Below are 15,034 nucleotides of genomic sequence, written 5' to 3'. Positions count from 1 at the left end.
CTGTCATACGTTTTTGTAAAATAATATCATTACAAGATCATTGGAATATGACCAAAATATTTTTAGTTTTTATCTCATAATCAGTGCAGATTACATAATTCCATAATTTATTAAAGAACTTGTTAGCTTTTTATTTACTTTATTTATTATTTAGCAGTGACTAGACAAACATATTCTTCAATTGTTTTCAAAATAAACGCTTTATCTTTTGTTCTTTTTGTTGGTATTATATATCCACCTGCTTGAAAAAAAAAAGATTATTCTAAAGGTGACATTTTTGTCAGAAATTGTCATCCATCACAAATTAAAAGTAAAATACATTTAATGTATTTTTTTTCTCTGAAGTACAGTTATATTAAGAAGAATCTCCTGAAGTGTATTATTTTTCCATGAACTCAGCATGTATCCGCAGTACCCTGGATGCATTATTCAAAAAGGAATGAAGGAGAATTGACAATCTATAATTTTTAAAACTTAAAATCTCTGACCTATAATTTAATTTGAACAAAAATAAAACCCTGATGCTGCTTTCATAAAGAGTTTGCCACAGTTTTTCATAAAGTAAACTTATGTGACTGGTATTCTAACAGTATTATTATTAGTAGTAGTAGTTAATAATAAGAAAAAGAATAATAATAAGAAGAATGTAACGAACGGCCAACATACAGGTTGTACGAGCCGATAGCGGCGCAATGATGCCTCCGCTCTCTACACCCCTGCGCGTAACTGGGATGTTGGCCATGACGAAGATGACGAAGGCCTTCTTTAGCTAAGCGGGCAATATCCCTGTTGAGTGATGCCGGAGACTCAGGTTCGATCCTGAGGTGGGGGACGAACTAGAGCAGGAGCAGCAAGGGCAGAAACTCTCAAGAACCCGACTTCGCTACAATAATAATAATGTTCTCATAAGGAACTCCCAATGTTTCTGGGGTGAAACTTTCTAGGTGTGACAGCTCCTTCAATGTAGAGCTTGCATTTCTTCTTGTGTCTGCTTGTGTTTTCAATTAATTGTTGTTTCTAAATTGCCTATTTGTTTGTGTTCCTTGTCATTGACTAGTTTCACCTCCAGTGAGTGGTCTCACCCTGTGCTTGGAACTTTGTTTTGCCACAAGCAAATAACCAGGAATTAGTTGTTTTCTGATAATGGATGAATGACTTTAGTTTCTGAAGTGCATTGCAGTTCAGTACCACCTACTATGTATTGAAATTAGATATTCTAAAACAGACATTTTGGGATACCAGGTCTCCAAAATCTTCTTTCAAAAGCAAAAAAAAAATAACCTGGGAGTTTGGGGGGTGGTTTCCATTTGTATTTCCCTGTAAAAGCTATAGACTGGCTGAAAAGAAGAAAGAATTAACCTGTGTCAAACAGATTCTGGCTAAAATAGATAACAAATTATTACTTAAGGCACAACAGTTATAAATGTCATATTGGAGATTACTGTATATGTATTCTTAATGTATACTGCCTCAAACACTCTTTATTGCTTACAGTATAACACATTTCAAGTTATTTTTGTTCAATGTGATTTAAACATTTAATTAATTTGTTGTGCATTTTGCTGAAAAAGTTCGACTGAAGTACTGCGGAACATAACCGTCAGTTATCCTTTGCAATAGAACTGTGTTGTTTTTGTATTTCAGCTCTTGAATCCTCGAGACGGATTTGGGGGTTCAAATAGGTAGGTGATATTATTTTCTTGTTTTAAACTTTGTCTTCTTCACAAAGTGAAATCATTTTTCAAGGTCTAAAAAGCTTTTTTAGTCAGTGATCTTCCAGAAATACTTCCTTTCTTCTTTTCAGTAGCATCTGAAAGAAAACCCTGCAACCTTCCTTAAAAAGAATTGCATCTTGTATACAAGAGAATATTGACGATAAAGCATACTTATTTTACACTCGTTTTATATTTTTATATTTGAAAATTCTTTTAATTATAATATTGTTTGAGAATTCAAGGCCTTCCATTGAACAAAACCAAAAAAAATATAATATCCTTTAAATGTTCCTTCTTGTCTGAGGTTATATTCTATACATATAGTTTTATTCTTAAAACTTTAAACAATAGAATATGTACAGGGCCAATGCAGTAAGAAAGTAAGAATATTTTCCTATTCTTTAATTGCATTGCTTCAAGGAGAATTTTAAAGGCGGTTAGTGGGGGTGGTGAAGGGATTCAGTAAAAAAAGTGTCATTCTATACTTTTTATTATTATTTTATAAGAGGTTCATGTGCTGCTTTAGCAGTTACCAAGCTCTGCCCAGCCAATAGGAACTTTTGCTCAGCCGGATCTGACAGTGATAAATGGCTCCATAACTGTCTTGTTCACTGATTATCCCCGTTAGCAAAGGAATGGGGAATGCTGGGAATGTATGAGACATTTGTGACTTGTAATAGGCTCAGAGCCAATTCATTAATAACAAGGATATGCATCATGACATGTGGGGTGAACCTTACTCTTTATTATATCAACACCAGACCTGTCTGAAATTTATTCCTGTTCATGTTTTTGTCTGCTTATAGGTTAACTCCTGTGCATTAGTCCTATAATTCTATAATTGTTGAAGATTAATACTGTCTATAAATGCTCTTTTTAATATAATTCAGTTACCTGTAATAAGTTCAGTTAATTTAATACCTGCAATAAGTACATTTATATTCAAATACTCAAGAGGTAAGCATGTGTTATTTAGCCTTTCAAAGATTTTACTTTGAATTTGTTAACAGATGGTAACATATATTCTTAAACGAAACCTCAGGTTTCAGGTTCTCAAACTAATTCCATGTCTACAAATTCACTTACACTACAAATTCACTACTTTCACTAGCCAGAATTTTCAGAGCCCTCATGACAATGAAGAGATGCTCACTTAAAGGTATTGTGTAGGCGACTTGAGGAAAATGAGACTTTTATCACTTTATCTGGTCTAGAAAATCTGCAAAACTGAATTGTGTTGAAAATTCCTGGAAGCTGGTAGAACATGGTAGAACATGCTGTTCAATTCCTTACACTATTACCCTCAGCATTATATAAAGGTGACCTTGCTTGATGAGTGGAGTTTTGTGGAACACATGCCACATCTTGTCCCAGCTGTTCTTTCTGCCTCCCAAGGCCCAACTGGTTAATCAATGAGGGAATCCCTAATATTTGGGCCAGTGATTGGTTCTATTTTTTTTTCTAGGAAAGAACAAGATCACTGGTGTTATGACAGGTTCTTTTTGTGTGTAAACTGCTGCTGGTCTTGAGCACCTTAACCTTTTCACCAGCTGTTATATTTTTATTTATTCTCTTATTAAATTACCAGCATCCATTCCTCTGTCATTCACAGATACGGTATTATTTAAAGGGACTGCTAAAGCTTAAAATCAATTGCTCCCAAGGCAGTGGTTTGCACCTTGTCCATTAATGCTGACATTCTCCCTGGTCTGAAAACATAGAATAGCCAGTGAATCAATTTGGCAAAAAAGCTGCCAAACTTAGTTTGCTGAACAGTGGGAAAGCCTGCTGAATATGGTGGGAATGTTTTCAGTGGCTCCATGGACTTCATTCAGAAGACTACAGCTTAAAAGCCACTAAGGTGTCAGGCAACACCGTAACTTTACTGATGTTTTTTTGGAAGGGGGCAGTTCCACCTCTGGTAATTTGGTTTTAAAAATGTATGTGAAAAGGAACAACAGTGTACCAGTTTTATAACTTTATTCTTAGTCATTACTAGATTTTTTTAATTTACCTGTCTACCTAACTTACATTTAATGAAGTTCATAAAGTAACAACTAAATTGAAATTTAAAGGATTGTTTTTAGTAAGAATACAAATCCCAAAAAGTAATGGTATTATTTTGAAGTTAGATAATTAAACATAAAAGTTTTTGTGCTGTGTAGAGCCACATACCACCTTGCATAAGATGGACTCAGACATTTTCACATTTTCACACTTTGTTGCTTTTAAGCTTGTGGTCATACAGTACCTTTCCACCAACAATTAATATTTATTATACACACAATCTGTTCCAAACATTCAAAGCAAAATACAAAAATAGAAAAGTAAATAGAAATTAATATGAAAAAAGTCATGACTGGGAAGTCAGCATGGAAAAGTCACAATTCCATAAGTATTCAAAACTTTTGCTATGGCAAACCTTAATGAATTTAGGTGCACAAAAACATCTTAATGAGCCAGATTATTACATCTGTGGCATCTGCCTGTGTGCACATGTTTTCAGAATAGATACATCTATCACTGTAAGGTTCCTTAGTCAAGTAGTGTATTTCAAGCAAAGATTCAAACAAGGTGAATTAAAAAAAGGTGCTTTCTAAAACAACTTGGGAAAAACGTTGTATAAAAGAGAAGGGTACAGTATATAAACATTTTAAAAATCCTTAATATGCAATATACTGTTCAAAGTTGGTCATTAAGAAGTGGAAGGCACCAAGACACTTCCAAGATCAGGCTGTCCCTCCAAACTAAGCAGCAGGGCAAGGTGGAAACTGGTTAGATATGCTACTTTGAGTCCCAGTGGGACGTTTGAGATATGAGAAGATATCCATAGATCAACAATATGCTGGTTGCTCTACAAAAGGGGCTTTTTGAAACTTGATTTTGCAACAAAGAAACTAAGTGAGGCAAAGGTTTTTGTGGTCAGACAACATAGTACTAAGTACTGTCAAATCTTGCTGCTTCAGACCTAAAAACCTGCTTCAGACCTAAAACTAGGACAAAAAATTCATCTTTAAACAATTAAGACCAAAGCTACACTCAAGTTTCTTAAGAATAAGAAATAAGAATAATACTTCTTAATAATAAGAATAAGTGAATGTCCCTGAATGGATGTGTCAAAGCCCTCCCTGAATCATATTGAATCCAAGCAGACTTGAAATCTGCTGTCCAAAAGTGATCCCCAAGCAACTTCAGAAACCTTGAACACATCTGCCTCGAAGAATGAACAAGAACAGGTGTGCAAAGCTGGGAAAAACCCCCAAAAGCCTTGCAACTGTAATTACTGCCAAAGGTGCTGCAGCCAAACGCCGAGTTGGTTTAAGGGTCTGAATATTTGTGCAACATTTTTTTCTGACATTTAGTGTAACTTAGTCTTAGTCCTTAGTCCTTACTTTTAGATGAGTTTGGCTAGACCGTTCAGGTTTTTAATAAAATATCAAGTTTAAAAAATGTGTATGCATCATTTTGTATTTTCGCTAAATGGGACATGGACAGTAGGAAGGGTCTGAACACATTTGTAAGGTACAGTGTTTTTATTATCTCAAATACATTCCTCCAGCCTTATGTAGCAGTGACTCTTTTATAGGTATGAAGCATGTGACACTGGATTAAATTGTTTATCAGAGTCACTTCATAAATAAGTTTTAATTTTATTTTTTAATAATTGCATGGTTATCATGGTTCTTAGCACTTCTCAACGCTTGACTGAGTTGCCTAAACTTTGTTATATTCTTCTAGCCAGTAGTGTAAGTTCCAGTTCTTCTTCTGGACCTTTTTGCTCAATTGAAGAATATTTTGCTCTTTTGCTCAGGATTCTGTTTTTTTAGCCAAGCAGATGTTCTCCCGAGGAATAGCAATACAGTACATTCGCATATGGAAAACTTACTGATTGCATTGAACTTCTGCGGTCTTGTTTCAAAATTGTGTATTACTTTTGACAGATACTGTCACCCCTAATTCTGGGAAATAACTCAGTTTGAAACCTGTGTGTTGAAATCATCATTTTTAAAGAAGAAAAAAAAATCTGAAAACAGACTGGAAATGCCCATGCAGCTATACACTGTTGTTCCTTTTCACGTACATTTTTAAAGTGTAGTCTGTGTGCCTTCATCTTGCATCAGTTTAATTTGGTGAAAATGCAAGCTGTAGGAAGGCATAATTAGTTCTATGGCTGAGACTTGTCACATCTTGTTATGTATATGTTAGTAAACTTTTTTATGTGTTCATGCCTCAAGCTCTTGTCTTTGCATTTTATTAATGCCCATTGAAATCTTCACTGCACCTGTTCCTCTGTATAGCCAACACCCCTCCTGGTGGTTCTAATTTGTTTGGTGCATCCATTTGGACTAAGAAATAAAATGATTAATGTGTGAAAGATGTACTGGAATAAGCAGGTTTGGGTGCTTAGTGCTTTACACTCATGTATAAGTTGAAGTTGCCAGTGTGGCGCAGGTATTGTGATTGCACAAAAGATAAGAAGACTTTTACAATGTGTTTTTTTTTCAAAATGTGTAAGTCATGGTGTTTCTTCCTTAATGGAGCTTGTTGCTCTCATAATCGTACCCTTAAGTTATAGGAGTGCGACAGACTGTGATGTTTCTTGAAGGAATTAATATGTTTGCATCTGATCTGATCTGGGGAACCTGTTGCAGTCATGTATGGTACATCCTTATAACTTAGGTTCCCACCTGTATACTGTATTCAAAACATCAGATGCTTAAATTCCCATAGGAACCAAAGGAACAAAAACAATTAATAGGTTGTATAGATGTACAGTATAAGCAATTTTGTTGTGTGCAATCAATATTTGCATTTTCTTCCTATGTAGGAATAACTATTATCTCTAGCCTTGATTAGGCTTTAAAAATGTAATTATCCATATATTTAACCTTTTAACCTTGTTTCTTTGTGTATGGAATATCCTAACTCTACATGCCTATAGGAAAACAAAATGTAATGAAATGTAACACAAGTGGGTCAAAGGTCAAACTCTTCTTGCTTTTCATGTTTGTTTTTAATTATGTAGCCAAGTTTCTTAAGATCAAAATGTACTAGTCATATCTTAAGGCTTTAAGACCATAATGCTTTTTCACTTAGCATTTATACATTTTGATTCGATATTACTGTTTTACTGCTGCTATTAACACAGTAGTGTATTGAATATAAAGTTTAATTATTGTTGTAAAAATAATTTGTAACTAATAGCTCATTATAAATACCGTATACAATTCATGTGCTACTATCCACTCTTTCCTAAGAAAACATCCAGTATACTTCTGTTTAGTTTTAAAGCTTTTGAAACCTACTCAGACTAAACTACACTATATATTAAGTTATAGTAAGCACTTTTTCTCAAACTGTTTTATTTAATTTATTTATTTAACTGTTTTATTTTAATTAAACTGGCATGAAGTTATAGTTTTTGAATACAGAAATCAACCTTATACTATCTTCTTTTATTGTTGGATCATCATGTGTAGCTTAATGTACATACTGAAACAATAAACATATTTCCATTTATGCATTGAAAAGAAAGGCTGTCTTACATTTATCTTTTGGTCTGGATAGTAAAAACAAACTACAACAACCTGAGTGGGAGAATTTTAATACATTTTAAAAATTCAGTGGTAACTAAAAATGACCTAGTGTTCACCAAGCTCAGAAGCACAGTCTGTATATCTAAACTTTCAAATTTAAGAGACCAGGAAACAACAAATCATACATATAATATATACATACTGTATACTGACTTGCCAAAAAATTAGGAAACCCTAGTTCAATAAAGCCTGTGTCAGGCAGATCAAGCAGACTTGACCATGAGACAAACGTCCAGTAACGTTCCCTAGATGGAACAATCCCCAGATAGCAGTCCTATTGAAAACTGTTGCAAATAGTATGGAATGGGCATTTCAATCCCACACACCATTGCTTTTCCTGAATGCAGTCCTGCAAGAGAGTTGTTATAGGACTTGGTTAAGAATATTTCAGAACCTTCCAGAAAAAAATCCTCACATAGTCCTTACACATTAGCATTGGTGTGGCTAAGGTTTATTGCCAGTAATTTTGTTATAAGTCTTACAATATTAAAGCTTTCATTTATCTTTGAGTGTACCTTCTTCCTTCAAAATATGCACAACAGTCCAACATCTATTGTGAATCATACTTGCACAGTTTTACCCAGTCAATTAGGCTGAAAGCATCTTGTCTTTTCATCATATTGTGCAGGCTATCTCCTGGGAAATATAGGCAGATAAGATTGCATTGATTTTATTAAGACTAGCCCATAATTTATATTTACAAATCAGAATGTTTGTTGTTGTGCAGGAGGGAGAGATGTCAAAGTTATCAGAAATCAATTTCACAATGCAGCTCAACTTATTCACCTAGAGCTTTTCAGTGTTTTCAATTATGTTTTATCATAATTGATTTTAAGGTGATCTACTATAAAGCAAGCCATGCATATTTTTATACTTCATGATGTGCTATGATTGCTCTACTGTACATTGACCTTTTAGTGCTTTGCTTCCTAGTGAACCTTTAAAGTGTAATTCATAAAGTGGAATGCAATTGCATTTTCTTATTGGAAAGAAAAAATAGCATTTGGAGCAAAATGTAATTTAGCTTTTTTAGGCTTTTGTTATCTCACTTTCAGAATAAACCAAAGAAACATAATTTAGCATAAGGTGATGTTAGTACACAGTACTGCACATAAAAGAACTAAACTCACTATGTAAGTTTAATATTGCAGGTCCATGTAGATGAATTACATGGCATTAGTACTGTCTAATGTGTTTGTCATTTAATTGAATAGTCATGGTAGTTTTGCTCTACTTTTAAATCATTGCAGTGCACAACAGTTCACATAAGTTAAATTTCAGTACATGTAGTGTAGTGGATCAGCTTTGAGCATCTGTTCTGAAAACAAGGTTAGTTAGGCTGTTCTGATTCAACTGTACATTTACCAGTGAATATGTCATTCTTTTATTCTGGAGTAAACAGAAGAGAAATCATATTTCTCATGATCACAACACAAAACCTTACCTCTTTAAAATTATACAGTACATACGAATTTAGAACTATTCCATACTGTTTGTCTTCTGAGCATGCTGTGCTAAGCATGCAAACATACTGTAGAACTACTCAGCAACAGGATCTACAGTGCAAGTAAGCCCTTTCTTTGGAAAGTTAACTTAAAGAAAATGTTAGTTGCATCATAAATTACATGTCTAAGTAACAAGCTTAAGTACCTGTTTCTGATTTTTGGTCAACGAAATGTACAGCATGCATTTTAAAATCTGCACTGGGAACAGTTATTTCTCATTTTGGAACTCATCATTATCCATTCGCTCACAGCTGGCAAAATGGGAATCTGAAGTAATGACTTCATTGTCTGAATATTTAATAGTACCCCACAAGGAAATCCCTCAATGATACACTACTGTCTAAGTCAATAGTTGCCTTTCTCTAATGTACTTGTGGAGCATCTAATAAAATGATAGAGGCAATCAAATGATAGAGGCAATAAATTGTGTATTGAGAAAACATCTGATTATGACTGAATCTGAAAGCTACAGGAGCAGCGTTTTAGAATTTGTTTAAATCATTCATGAAAATACTATTTCAGTCAGTAAAATAACTGCAATACAACTGTTTTCTTCTAAAACTAATGGAATGTGCTACATTTTGCAAAACACTATGAATCTGTATTTCATCGTTTTGTCTGGTAGTACATTTCATCTCTGTTCAACACAGCATAAAATCTTTCACATTTGGCAAATAATTCTGTCAAACAGCAATTTTAGAAATAATAAAAAAAAATAATAACAAGATTGTATCATGCACATTCAAATACCTTCATTAAATTGATCACTGTCACTCCATCCCCAGATATGTTATATACACTGTTTGACTGAAAACATTGTCAAAAGTTAATATTTAAGAATCCGAAATGTTTTGTACAGTATGTTTCATTAAAGCAATTCTGTGGAAACTAAACATTATTTTGGGATTTTATTTTAAAAATGAAATATTTATACAGCAAAGTAGGGGATTCTAATGCTTTGGGTGGAGTAGTCACGAATTGCTGACTTAATTTAACTTGTTTAGTAGGCAAAATATTTATTATTCTGCAGAGAAGAATGGGAGCAGTAAATAAGTAATAGTGAAGTGTTTGAAAATGAGTATCCAGTAAATAGCACCATGGATGTTATATGATGACTTTATCTGTGTATTTATTTGTATATTTTCAATAGTATGAATTTAATACAAGAAGGTACTGATAATGTACTGTAGTTAAATACTGTAGGTTTACAAACAAACTAAAGCCACAAGGGGCATTCAGGATTATTCAGGGTCAGAGAAGAACAACAAAATCAACAAACCTGGATTTGTGGAATATTTTACAAGGCATTTGGTACAGAATTCCTAAAGCAGTCCTCCAATTGTTCTCTGGAATTGTGTTTAAATGATCAGAGGTGAAAAAGAGCAAAATGAAGAAATTCACAATATGTATTGACACCTTAATTTGTCATACCTGTAATACTTGTAGTGCTTGTAATGAAATAGTAATTGGTTGAATGCATGTTGAAATTATTTTGTTTCTAATATGCCAAATAAAAGAAAAACCACTATGAAGCAGTGAAAGTTATTGCACAACAAATGTTATACTTCATTGAAATAACCTAAATGCCAACACAGTACTGTTGTGAAAAAGAAGAGAGGGAGTTACAAGGAATAAAACAAAAACAAAAAGGTGAAAGTCATTCAATAGGTCAAACAGATTGACCAGATTGTATCCTGCGAATCAGTTTTTATTGATGTATTGTCATTTGAAATATGTATAAGGGTGTGTGTGAACCATGCTCCTCAAATCTGCAAAAATATTGTCGACCAAAAAGCGATTATTCATTTCAACTGAAATGTTTAAAGATGCAAAATCACTTTTTAAATTATGCATGTGCATTTAGATTACAGATTCCTTATTTACAGTATAAAGAGAGAGATACAGTAGTTATCCTGATAACTATGGTGATTTCCCATTTTAGAATTCTTCAGCTCCATAGCTCCTATTGTATTGGTTAGGAGCAATAGCGTCTCTAATGGTCCAATGAAAAGGCAACAGTTTGTTAGGAGAAAATCACTTTAATCTAGTTTGTATATCATTAGGAAAATGGCTTTATTTACCCAGATAGAGGAAGAGTTGGCAGTTTTCCTGAAGCTTTGGATTTTTCTTTGAAATGAGGTATCGCCACTTCTTCATTTATGGATGTATTCCGTGGTTGGTCAGGTCTCCTTAATGAATACATATATTAGCATTGCATTTGGCAGCATTCCGTCATTTGTACAACAGTGAAGTATGATTTATGTGAAGTTGATTTAGAAGATGAACTTGTTGGCAGAAAGCAACGTTTTAAAATATTTTATTCTAATAGTATCTTATATTGTTAGCTGCTCCATGTCATAAGCATTCCCTGTGATACAACTACTGTAAGATCATGCTGGTACTGTGTGAGATATTATTTGCATATTTTTTAGAAGACAAATTTATACATTGAAAATTTAAAAATGAGTATGTCTTCTGTAAACGTTTTTACATTTTTCCTAGAACCAGAGTTCATCAGTACCAAGTACATTAGGGGGACCAGTACATTTTAATTGTAGTGAATTGGCTTGATCTTTTACTGGTAAGGGACTTGCAGAAATCTATTCCAAGCTCTGTTGAATTGTTAGTTCACTTTTCTGCTAGTAATTTACAAAAAATATGGATTCCATAGCCCGGCTGTCAGGGGGCTGTTCTGGAATGGAAATATTGTGCAGAGGTGGCACTACGAGAGAGTTAAGTGCAACTCAGTAAAGCAGGTGTTCAGGATGCACGTAGTGAAAATCATGAAGACAACATTTAAATGTGCAACTTTGGAACTTGTTTCAGAAGGAACTGATTGTTTTTGGCAAGTACGTGTGAACTGGGGTTTATATAATAATGTGAAACTGTTACACTCTATAAAGTAAAAGAATGCTGATTGTACTTATGTAGAACAATAATCTCTTGTCTTGTATTTCTTCACTCAGTCTATTTCATGTAAAGATAATATAGTTGTAGTGCTAAGTTCATTTGACACCCTGTTCTCTTTGGTGTTAGTAGTCTGTACAGGCTTTTGCTTTTATAATTGTCTTGCCCAGGCACGGACACCATGGTGCACTGGTTAATAGCACTTGTGGCACTGGGGCCCTAGGTTCAATCCCAGACCTGGGGTGCTGTCTATGTGGAGCTTGTACAGTATGTTCTGTTCACTTGGATTTCCTCTGGTTTCTGTTGTTTCTTCCCACAGTTCAAAAACACAGTGGTAAGTTAATTGGCTTCCTGGAAAATGTACTCTTTACCCTGTGATGTACTGTTGTCCTGTCTGGGGTATACCCTGCCTTTTGCCCATTGCTGCAGGGACTGGCTCCGACACCCCCACAACCCACAATTGGTTAGAAAATAGATGGATGGATAGTCCAGCATATGCATATGTAAAGACAGAAATTGAAAATATAAGTGGTGGAAATATTAGCTCTCCTCAAAGCCTCCGTTGCATAAATACTAAAGAAAAACCTCTGCCTGTTTTTTGGAAGTCAGACTTTCTCAAGTGCTGCATACACACAGTAACAAACAGTAGTTTGAATATATTGTAAGTTTAGCACTTAGAATTGCTGGAATGGGTTCTAGGGGTTTAGTAGACAGGTATTTAAGAGGAACAGAAATATCTTGCACACTGCAAGCAGCATCTTGAGTGTAGAGAAAGTTGCAGTCTCATCTTTCTCTGCTTTGGGGACCCACGGTAGTAACATTATTCCTGAGGTGAAGTTAATGTGGAGTATTAGGATATTTGAAATAAAGTACTCAAACTAGTTACATACTGTATAATTGCTAGAAACACTTTCTCAGCTCTTTTTTCATTGATTTAGCATACGTCTTTATGGTATGCTTTATGCTTTATAGATTTGTCAGCTCTACTTTTTTACTCAACACAGCAGATCATAGCTGAGATGGGACCTGAGGCAGGTGGAACAATGATTGAGTAAATGTTTTGTTTAAAAAGCAGATATATACAGTATGTGTACAGTATATACACATATACACTGTATATTGTTCTGTATGTAGCCACATGACAATACTGTTATGAATTTACACAGAGAAAAATAGAGCTACATCTAAGAGGTGTTTAAACAATTAATTGCATAGTCCTTATGAAAGCCACAGTGTATGTTCCAGTTGCATTTTCTTAATATACTACTAAGGGATTGACAATTCTTAGCACAAAGAAATCACAGTAGATACTGGGCTGATAGTGGAACAATGTACATGTCATTTTCTATGCAAGTTGTTCTTCCAAGTCACAGAGGCTCAAAACATGATCTGGTTTGAACTGTAAATATAGTCTAGAATTCCCAAGCAACAGGACTACAAAACCTTTTTTTTTCAGTAACTTCCCTACAAATTCCAGTAAAAATGTAAAATAAGGTAGATAAAAAGATAAAAAAACAAATAGATCAAAAATAGATTTACAGTACAAATCAAAAGAGGTACAGTAAATACACACTTCAGCTGAATTATATGACCAAATTCAGGGAAAATATGGGAATGGAAGAGAATCAGATAAATGAATTTTAAAAAATCAAGCTCAGGAGTAGTCACAAATTGACTTAATTTAACGTGTTTACTTGGCAAGATATGTCATTCTTTGGCTATCTTTTTTGCCAGTCCCTCTAGGGACTGCTTCTGCCCTTTTCTCAACAGGCTCTCATCCCACTTTGAGGCTGTTCTGTAACAAAGGATTTGCTGAAATCCTGGAAAAGTTCAGTCCCAGTCACATCAAAGTTGTGAGTAGCTACCCTGGTCTTACTGGCAAATATCTTAAGTCATTTTGATGCAGCTTCATGTACTGTATATCCACACATTGTTAAATAGTTTAATGTGTAGGCAATACGTCATACAGGAGTCACACAAAAATTTGCTTTGCTGTTGTTTTAAAGCAAATCTAACAAGTCTAAGGTGGCCTAATTTGTGATGAACTTTTTTGATCCTAATGACCTTCCTAATTTATGTATAATACTCTTTATATATTATACATTTATTTAAAAATATTATATATTAAAATAAAAGTAATATGGAATTCTTTAAAAGGTTTTTTTTGTTGTGTTCTCCCTAACAACATTTCAGTTTTCATTTCCCTTAGTTTAAAATGCAAAATACTGTGCTCTAGCACACAATGTTTAAATGCTAAATAATAAAGTGTTGTTTGGAAAACAATGTTTGCATTATAACTGCTGAAAGAGTTATGTGGTGGTGCAGACCAGAGCAGTTACCTTACTATCTTGTAGCGTGAAATTCACAATATTTGTGTGACACTTACAAAACTGTAAATCTTTGAAAATCAGAAAATCATTCAGAAAAGAAAGTTCCAGTGCTTCTAAATAAACAATAAAAAGCACATAACTAGTGTTTTTTTTTACTTTAAATACTTTATTTATAATTAAATCCATCACCTTTTTGACGGAAATTATAATAAGAATTCTTACACTTATATACTGTAGCACTTTCCTGGACACTCCACTCAAAGCGCTTTGCAGTAATGGGGATCCCCTCCACCACCACCAATGTGTATCCCCACCTGGATGATGCAATGGCAGCCAAAGTGCACCAGTTCTCTCACCATACATCAGATATAAGTGGTGAGGAGAACAGAGTGATGAAGTCAATTATTAGGAGGTCGTGATTGGTAAGGGCCAATTGGAAATTTGATCAGGATGCCGTGGTTACACCCCTACTATTTTCGAGAAACGCCCTGGGATTTTTAATGACCACAGAGAGTCAGGACCTCGGTTTAAAATCTCAGCGGAAGAACAGTGCCATGTTACGGTATAGTTTCTCCATCACTATACTGGGCCATTAGAACCCACATAGACCTCAGGATGAGCACCCCCTGCTGGCCCCACTAACAACTGTTCCAGCAGCAACCTTAGTTTTTCCCAGGAGGTCTTCCATCCAGGTACTGACCAGGATCACATCTGCTGAGCTTCAGTGGGTTGGCCAGTTGTGAGTTGCAGGGTGATGTTTGCTGACCACTTATTATAAACTCTAAACTAAAATTATGAAGTTTAAGTGTTTAGAAAACAATACCTCATAAGGACTTGCTTTCAGACCTTTTATAATTTACTAATTTTCTAATGTTCTTCTTGCAGAAATATTGCAATTTTTTTTCAGATACAAAAGCGGTTTGTGTTCAGGTACACAATTATTCAGACATCTTCTACCATGTTCCAAATAATGGAGTAAA

At 34.4% G+C, this 15,034-nt stretch overlaps 1 protein-coding gene across 32 annotated transcripts in view; it reads left to right on the top strand.

The window, feature by feature from the left end:
* The window catches only part of LOC148677633 (receptor-type tyrosine-protein phosphatase delta-like), a 656,126-nt gene that overhangs the window by 384,010 nt on the left and 257,082 nt on the right, over positions 1-15,034 (top strand). For all 32 annotated transcript variants that reach the window (XM_088606136.1, XM_088606233.1, XM_088607477.1 and 29 more), the window contains one exon: positions 1,645-1,682. The gene's annotated coding sequence lies outside the window, so the exon portion shown is untranslated. The remainder of the gene's footprint in view (positions 1-1,644; positions 1,683-15,034) is intronic.

The sequence above is a fragment of the Lepisosteus platostomus genome, chromosome 1 (assembly GCF_059453375.1).
Source record: "Lepisosteus platostomus isolate fLepPlt1 chromosome 1, fLepPlt1.hap1, whole genome shotgun sequence".
In the NCBI taxonomy this organism is placed as follows: Eukaryota; Metazoa; Chordata; class Actinopteri; order Semionotiformes; family Lepisosteidae; genus Lepisosteus; species Lepisosteus platostomus.
Note: the sequence above shows the minus strand (reverse complement) of the source record. Positions and strands in the feature narration are given on the sequence as shown.